The sequence below is a fragment of the Polyodon spathula genome, chromosome 9, assembly GCF_017654505.1.
Source record: "Polyodon spathula isolate WHYD16114869_AA chromosome 9, ASM1765450v1, whole genome shotgun sequence".
Taxonomy (NCBI): domain Eukaryota; kingdom Metazoa; phylum Chordata; class Actinopteri; order Acipenseriformes; family Polyodontidae; genus Polyodon; species Polyodon spathula.
In genome coordinates this window covers 1,339,244-1,348,633 of record NC_054542.1, presented here as the reverse complement: position 1 = coordinate 1,348,633, position 9,390 = coordinate 1,339,244, and the positions used below count along the sequence as shown (strand labels likewise).

The 9,390-nt window shown below is 36.4% G+C and overlaps 1 long non-coding RNA gene across 1 annotated transcript; it reads left to right on the top strand.

Moving 5' to 3' along the window:
- The first annotated feature begins 301 nt into the window (after positions 1–301).
- LOC121320414 lies at positions 302–8,978 on the top strand. Its single transcript, XR_005950840.1, has 4 exons — positions 302–469; positions 5,867–5,967; positions 6,435–6,603; positions 8,895–8,978. It is a non-coding gene; the product is annotated as an uncharacterized LOC121320414 (long non-coding RNA).
- Positions 8,979–9,390: the final 412 nt, after the last annotated feature.

Below are 9,390 nucleotides of genomic sequence, written 5' to 3'. Positions count from 1 at the left end.
GCTTTTACTTTTACTGCACAAATAACTGTGATTAAAAGAGGCCGCCTTCTACTCCCTTTCGTTCTAATCTATACCTTTTAATTTGAGAGTAAATGTCTTGGAACAGGCTGAAGGAATGCAGAAGATTATATTTTATTGTTTTTTTGACAGAAAACGCAAGGGAGTTGGGGTAAGCACATTTTATTGCTTACATAGAAAGGGTTTTGTGTTGATGCGTTGGTACCTTACCAATGACCATTTGTAACTGTCAGGAATCTACAGTGTAATTATAGTGTACTGTAACCTGGTAGATACTTATCAAGGTGCCTGGTGAGCTCAAGTGAACACCTGCATTTGATTGCGTTCCTGTGTGTAAAGAAGCAGTTGGCTTGGTCGAGGGATCGGAGGACGTCCACTCATCTTCAATTGTCCTGAACTGTTTTGAGGAATTGCTGCGAGGAGGGAATATAACTGGGGAGAAAAATCAGGGGTAAGAATATCCCAGGGTGCTGTGGTTAAATCTGTTTTGAGTAATGATGGCCATATGCTACAAAGGTTTGTTTACTGTTTGTAATGTTTCTTATTTTTTTCTAACTTATTTTTTCTTTATATTTGCGATTGTTTAATTGAACGTGCATGGAGTGTACCAAGAAAAAATATATAGGATGATGTTTTTTTTATTCAAAAAAGGGGGAACTGAAACTAAGGATGTGGTGTCAGTTTTGAGCAACACTAAACCTGTATATGCTTGAGTAAACAAATAAAGCATCTCCCATCAATTAGTTATTGATCAAATAATAACACCACATTAATACACAGACTGATCAATCACCACACAACAATAACAGATAGCATTAATATAGAGACTGATGAGTCACAATGCAACAGCCTAAGATATGGAAATAAATTAACACAGCCCTTACAGATACCAAGGCAAATGTGCACAATAATGTTGCAGTTTTCTCTTGCTTTTCCTATGTGTAAACTGAACAAAATACATTATTTGCTTTGTTTTTTAATATCTTTACCATACCACGCTGGGCTATTATAATGCTTACGTAAACTTTTATAAGGAAAGATGTTCCAAAATACCTGGCAGCCATTTCTAATATATAAAAGAACAAAACATATTGCGAGCCTTCGCCTGCAGCTGATTGATCACACTGGGTAGGTCATCAGGAGGTATAATATGTGTTTCATTCTGTGTCTGGGTATACTAGTCTTTTTCAGGGACACTTTGTGGCAATGTGGCTTGCAGGTGACGTCAGACCAGAGAGGAGACAGACATAGTAGTGGGGTATGGAAGCGCTCCCAACTATCTCCTACTCCCAACTCTCGTTCCTCCTCTGAACACACTACCCCATTCAGCCAAAGCTGCTTAATTTTATATTGTGGCCAAGGGATTAACTTGCTATCAGTTACCTAGTTTACCCCTCAACCACATTCTGCACAGGGTTTTCTTGTATGCGTGGTCAAGAGCCAGTTTGTCAATAATCATTCGCTGTTGACCACGCATTCTCACGATTTTATCTGGATGGAGCATTTCAACCCCATTCAGGCTATAAACAATAAGAACAATAAAACCGCATGTTTTTAAATAAACACAAAACAATACATTTAATAATAATAATAATAATAATAATAATAATAATAATAATAATAATAATAATAATAATAATAATACATACGCATAGGGGCCCGCCACAGTCTTAAAGGGAATATTTACAACCGAAAGTTTTAACAAGAAAAGTTTACCCTTGTTGCCTGCAAGCTTTCCTTTACTCTAATGCATTGTACTGCTTTTTGAACATTAAAATGATAACACATCACCCTGCTCTTGGAATATCAGATACAAGTCAAAGGTTTTATTCAAGCATATCATATCAAACATCTGCACAGCCGAAACATCGTATTTAAATTAACAATTAAACATAAAAGGGTTTGTTTTCTAACTTACCACATATAAAGCACTACTTGAAATAATGAAAAACTATAATAAAATAAACATTTCAGAAGAATGTGTAAACAGGTATATGTAGATACAACAAATTAAAAACAAAAGTTACATGTTTTCTCTTGCATGTGTGACTTGGTGCAACATTGAGTCCAGGTTGAGTTGCTGCAGCCTGCTGCAGTTTTCTGGTCGAAATGTTTCTGCTGAAGCGCTGTGGCTAGCTTCAAGATGAAATCACTCCTACTGATATTTTCCCTGGTGCATTCCTTGTACAAAATGAAGGAATTGATGGCTGCCAGGTCTAGTAGAAATAATAGCAGGCTCATATATAAAAATAAAATAGAATATTGTAGGTTATATTCAAAATAAAAACATGCATTGTAAAAGGCAGACAAAATGATGGCTTTGGCGGTTCTAGGTGGGTGGGATTATAATTTCCTTATTTTCCTTTCAAACACTGTCACGGTATTTAATACATGTATTTAGGAAAAGTCAGAAACGGACAACCGCATAACTTTCAGACATGCAGTGTAATTTTAATCTGAAACCCTCAAACTGTCAAAATGCCGTAGCGGTTCTAGTGTTAACTGGATGAACCACTTGGGGACCCCTAACTGTAATTTATTTTAAAAGAAAATATTCACACAATAAACCACTTGAAGATAAGGGACACATATTTTTCTAGCATAAGGTACATAAAATCATAGACCAAGATGTGGTTTACAAATAAATGTAAACACTTTTTAGCTTGTAGGCCAGGAAAAAAAAAAAGCTACAATCTGATAAAATTCAAATACAGTGTACTTGTATGTCTAGCTAACAAACGCCATAACAATTACCTTAAAACGACACAGTATAAATGGAAACAATGACTATATTAAAATGCTTTTTAAAATAAAACTTGAAACAAATTATTATACATTAGTGATATGTCATTGCTTGTATTTCTTGTCAAACTGGATGTGTTCTTGCAGCGCTCTACATGTCACTCTGGTCTGGACAGAATGTGCTCTGCTCTGATATAAACAGTTTCTTCAAGGGACCTTTTTTGGTGCACCAGGAAATGACATCAGAGGAAAAACTGCAGTTTACTGAAGAAAAATGGGGTGTGTTGATGCAAAGGAGATATATAATTAATATTCAAACAGCAAGTAAAGACTAACTATTATATCCAAGAAAAGTGAAACATGCACAAAATAGAGATAATTACAAAGTAAACTTTCATAACAATCAATATTCACTTAAAAGTTTACTTCCCAAACCTTAGAAGCCCAGCCATGCTGGCCTTGTCCTCTGCCAGGAAGGGTCTCTGTGAGCCAGAGAGGACCCCCTGCCAAACCTTCTTAACTCTCATTCGTTTACCCGTTCTCCGCCCTCTCTAGGTTCCCCTTGGGGGAAGTAACGCTTGCTTCCCAGCTTTGTAGGCCAATCAGTTCGGTCACACTTCCACGAGGATGGCTCTCTGCGAGCCAAGGAGAAACCCATGTCCTCTTTTCTAAGTAATGAAGAAAGCACTTCTCCCCTGTTTTAATTCCTGAGGTTCTTTCTCCATGCAGCCTTTGCTCCTGTCCCATGAACTATTGATGTGTGCTAACAATGCTCAATAGCTTCACTTTCATAGGTTTAGAATAGATTAAATAGATTGAAGTAAATATACACCTTGTATCTGTCTTTATTTTCAAATCTGAGACTTGTCTACATTGCTGTTTCTCAATAAGTTAACTTTCCATGGGATGGGTCTGTGACTGGAAGACCTTCCTCACGAGTCGAATGAAAAGTCGAACATCAAAAAATCTCCTTTTGAAGCGGAGTACAGAATAGAAGCACTGAGCCACTACAGAGAGGAATTTAATGTCGTGATAAGCTGCTTCATGAGATGAATGACAGGTCATTTTGATTAATGAACAGAGCAACCTTTGAACGAAGAACAAGAAACATATTGCTTGTCAGCCCTCCTCTATTTGAAGTGGTTTAACAAGAGGGCTGCTATTTTTTTTTAAAGAAACAAGGTCAACCATAGTGAGTCGCTCAGACCATTTCATGGCTCGTGCGGAGGGCGCTATTTCAACATTTTGGTGTTAATAATCTTGTGCACATTTAAGTATTTAAGTAACTTAAGTATTTTGTTTGCAAGGTTATTGTTTTTCCAATCAGTCCTACTCCACAACATGCTCCAAAATAAAATAAAAAATTCTCCAAAACAATTCCCACAAACAGCTAATTCATCTTCAGTGAATTAATGGTGTAAGTAGTATTTTACAATAAACTAGTTCTAAACTTGGACAGGAGCATGTAGAAAATTCATAGTCTCAGGAAATTTATTTAATCAGAGTTCGTTTTGATGGGAATTGACTGAAACCTATAAATAGTTATCAAACCTTACTATACCTATTATCCAGATATTAGAAAAATAAACAAGTATATGTCACTTAGATTTAATTTTTTGCACCATTAAGTGCTGTATTCCCTTTGGGGGATTATCTGCTTCATGGATAATGCACTGAAGTTAAACCTTACAGTAGGTTAAAAGAAGTCACACACATGGCCCCAGATTGCTCAGTCTGTTTTCTATTACAACCAGGTGTTTAATACTGCTATCCTAGCTGTGTTTATGGTATGGGAAACTGTCTGGCAGAGTTCAAAGTGAAGCATCAGTGATTATCTCTGAAAGTGAGAACCTCAAAAGTAAAGACTTTATCATGTTCTACCAAATAGTCATTTTCCTATCTTCTGGTTAAATGGAAGCTGTCAGCTGTTTATTTGGATCATGTTCGTGCTAATTTTATTGAAGTATTCTGTTGTGTAACAAATTCACTGCTTCCTAAAACACTCTGACCTTCTGCTTTGTCCTTTACAATGATTCCCGGTCCCTGTATAAATGAAGTGGTATAAATTCTTCTCCTACTGCTCCCCTTAGGTTGGGTTCTTTATAAAGCAGCAATACTGGGTCATGCATGAGAAATTCATTACACCTTTGAAATACACATTCAAGGATCCTGTTTTTTGTTTTGTTTTGTTCAGGAAGTTCATAACAAAAAAGACATAAACATGAATGCATTAATGAACAACTTATTATAAAAATAATAATAAAAATAAAATAAATATGGCTAATGGGAAAAGAAACAGAAATAAGAGAGAATGAAAACTGAGAATGTTAGAGAAGTCACAGCTGGAGATAATGAATATAATAAACTATTGACCATATGGTCGAGGAAATATTTCAATTAAAACCATGTGCATTTTGTGAATCAAAACACAATTCAATGAAATAACCCCAATAATCATTTTCAGATGTAACAGGTTTTCAGCAACTGACATTTTCTCATAAGAGTACATAACAAAAAGAAGAATCATAACTGACTCCAAAAGTGGACATCTTCATTCACAAATGGAGGCCACACTACTGTACACTATCAAGAGTCTTTACACTTTGGTTAATAGGTTGATTTTAGTTTTAGTTACAGTGCAGTATTGGGGTTCTGATCCTAGTGTTAAATGTGTTAAAGCTTAATTTATATATTAAAATATAAAGTTTAAACCCCAAAACAGTAAAAAATAAACACATAAATAAATAAAAGAATAAAAAAACCAAAATCAGAACCTCTTACTATAAATTTAGTTATGGTTTTAAATGTGGTTATTCATTTTGTCCTCTGTTGCCTCTATTGCTACTCCTGTTAATTGTCCGACAACATCAGGAGTACAAGTAAATCTATCAATAGATTAGGAACATTCCAGCTATTTATTTTTTTGTTAATTCCTGAGATTTGAGACACATCTATAAATAAGTCACTGTATATCAAATATCTATTTTGATGCAGTTTCCAATATTGTTCCGCTTAACAGATAAAGAAAATCATCTCACAACTTTAGTGCAGTCAGAGAGCATAGAACGTCTGTCTAAGGATGCTTGTTTTATTCATTCATTTCCAGGCTAAAGCATCTTCTGATGGAGAGCAGGACCTCTGAATGTCCAGGACTCTCTTCTCCTAAAGAAGAAACAAAATGCAGTTTGTCAAAAGCCACGCCGATGAGTATGTCTTAAATTTAATATTGACACAAGCTTCTGACAAGTCTTTTAAGCAATGTCTTGGCCAGTTTGAGCTTCAGAGATTGCATGGAGAGGAATTATATTTCAGCTGACATCTTACTGAACCATCTCAGCTGCCTAACACTAGTTCATCAAGACCCCATTCTACTGGTGAGAGCCTTGCACTGCCCCTGCAGAATTCAAAGTCAGGTATTTATTATTATTATAAGAATACAATGTAGTGGGCAATCTGGGTGAGTAGGGAAGTGTAATAGTGTATAATAGAAGGGTGTGGGTATTCACCGTCAGTTCAGCTGTGTCAGTTTCCTTATCCATAAACAATTAAACAAACCCTGACCCCAGTTAAACACACAGTGGTCAGCAGTTTCGATTTATTTTATAACTAAAGCTCTAACCCTGGCTAAGACAGTGATCAGAGTATTTCAGCTAATAGATTTTGTCTTTGTCCAGGTGGCATGGACAGTCTTCTGTCCTGAGGCCCAGGGCCTTGCAGCAGCCCTGAGATGTATAACCTGGACCCTTTCCTAGCTGACGCTCCGCTGGAACACGCCCATCTGCTGGTTGGGGGATCGGCAGCTTTGAATCACCGGCTGCTCTCCCTCCCAACCAAACACAGCAGGTAGGATCTCCAGACAGGACATCAGGTTCTCCATTACACATTTACTCAGGCAAACACAAAACCCCACTTTTCATGTGCAAGGCTTTAGCCCTGCTTCAGGTAGCCTAGTCTGAATTTGCTACCAATATTTTGCAAATGTACTTGTGGAAGGGGTGTGGGTAATTCACTGACTAGGAGACAGACAGGTGTACTTGAAAACACCACACAGGTGCCCAGTTTTATTTGCAAACAATTTTTGCTTTTTCCGGCAGAGGGCACTGTTGACCGTGGGCTGCCTATCAACGATGATAGACAGCACCACGGAAATACCACAGCTGGTACGTGAACAGCAAGTGCACTCGCAGGTGCTCAAAGAAATAATAATGAAAACAGAAGGCGAAAAGAACAATGGAAAATAAAACAGTAATAAAACTACAAATAAAAGGTGCTGCACTCGGCAGCGTTATCCCGGTCGCCGCTACCCGCACGACCCGGATCACCGTCCTACTCTGTAGGCTAACTAGCCTGTTCTTTCACAATACGCCGGGGTCTGTCCAAGGGTTCCCCGCTCTCTCTGTCTCGCTATGAAACACTTTGTTTCGCCTGATTCCAGGTCCTGGATCAGAGCTTCCGCACTGTCGTTGCGTCTAAGTGGGCAGACCTGAAGAAACAACAAAGCGTTAATTTATAGGGCTAACAATCTCCCAAGACGCGCCTCTCAGCCATTCAGAGAGGGGGAAAGTCCACACACCCACTTTCCCACCTCCCCGTGTCACTGCCATGACTCACAGGTGGTTGTTGGACGACTGCCGCCCTCTTCCTGCAGCCCGTGAACACGCCAGCAGAGTCAACACAGATCTCTCCCTGTTACAGTACTGTACTAAACATTTTGACTGGAGCATTTTTATATCATTACCCTAAAGTGCTGGATTTTTGTTCAGTTTGTAGACTTCTATAAGGATTTGCTAAAGCTATGATTCTATAGGAAAACTTGTATATATTATATATGCACATTTCTAACAGATTTATAATAAATATATATAGTCAAAAATGTTACTAGCACATGGATTGCTTTCTTATGGAATGTCGGTATTTTTTTAAATAATTTTTTGTTTGTGTAATGCCCTGTCTAGGTTTTCGTACTGTTTCCTTTGCTTTTTTTTAATGACATTTTTTTGGTGACCAAATCAGACTGGGTACACTAGCGATTTAAAGAAAGCTGAATAATATCACAACATCTGGAACTCAGACACAAATATTTAAATATACCCTCACGTAATTTAATATTAATTAGGGTATTTGCATTTGGAAGGAGATTTTCACTCCCTAAAAGAAAATTGCATGGAAACCCAAGTTAACCGAAAGGTACTACCAAAATAGCGTGAGAAAAAGATGAGACTCGTTTTAATTTTTCCATGGAAATGCCGACATGGGTTGAATGAGTAAAAGACTTATGATATGTACAAGCCAAACACTAATACCATCTTTAATAGACAGGAATGCTAGTCTAGTCACCAAACTGAAATTAAGTGGATATTGATATATTAATTTTGGTCAGCATGACAGAGATAAATAATGAGTATTAGGAGGGATAAAAGAGAATTAATATAACGTGAACCAAGTTGTATTAATTATAGCAAAATTGAACAAAACACTAACCAGAAACATCTTTGTGAGCTTACCACAGAAATCTCTTTGTTAATCATAGTCTGACCAGGCCTTATTTAGTTTGTTTAGTGTACAAGAACAAAGCAAAAAATATATAAACAGACCAAAATAAAAACAGCAATCTAAAGCCTTTTTCATTTTAAGAGATAAACTAAATGAAGAGAACAAATATATTCAATAGTTAGCTGATTAACACTTTACGATATGAACTCTCTTTACGATAAATACAATAAAGTATTTATATCAGCAAAATAAAATATTCAACTACACATATCAATAATAACAATAATAAATGCATTAAATTACGAATTACAAACCAATATGTTAACACACCTTCTGCGCTTAAATCTTAGAAAGTATCTTGGAAACATCCCTAGAGTTACAACACCATGGAGAAATGATTAGGCTGTCTGCAAAAAAAAAGAAATGAATATATGAATGTCTGTACATCAAAATTAATAAATGCCACTGGTATTCAAATCATATTTATGAACCATGAATACTTCTTGAAGTAAGATGGTAATGCTGCACCATGGAGGCTGTGGCTGTTTCATTCAATCTTATTACAGTATTTCTTTGCACACACTACTTTGAAAATTCAATAGGCAATGTAAAGTAGTTATCCTATATTGTTTTTATTTCAGGGTGGCGTGATATTCTTGAACATGCACCACTTACCTTTGTAAAAGAGAACAGAAGAGTCATTTTCATTGTGTAATATGACCAGATGAATAAAATTAAAATGAAAATAATGTTTTTAAAAGTTATTAAGAGATTGTTTTTTTTTTTTTTTCAAAGTTGTCATTTACTGTACTGTATGCTGTACAGCCATCAGGTGTAGCCTTCATTTAACTGATCTTCAGGCTAATTTAAGACATATGCTTAGAAATAGAAGGATAATCAGGTACTTTGTGATAATGTATATCCTTGTTTATGTTTGATTGAATGACTGTCATGGGGTTTCCATGCGGGAAACTGGATGTCATGAGCCAGCTCGATTGCCTAAAACAGTGCAACAACATCCAACAAGTTGTTGATGCCCTATCAGAACTGACCAAATAAAATTGCAAATGAACATATTGTTTGTGTTTTATTTGTTTACATCATTAATACTTAACACAACAGTAAATCCAACACAAC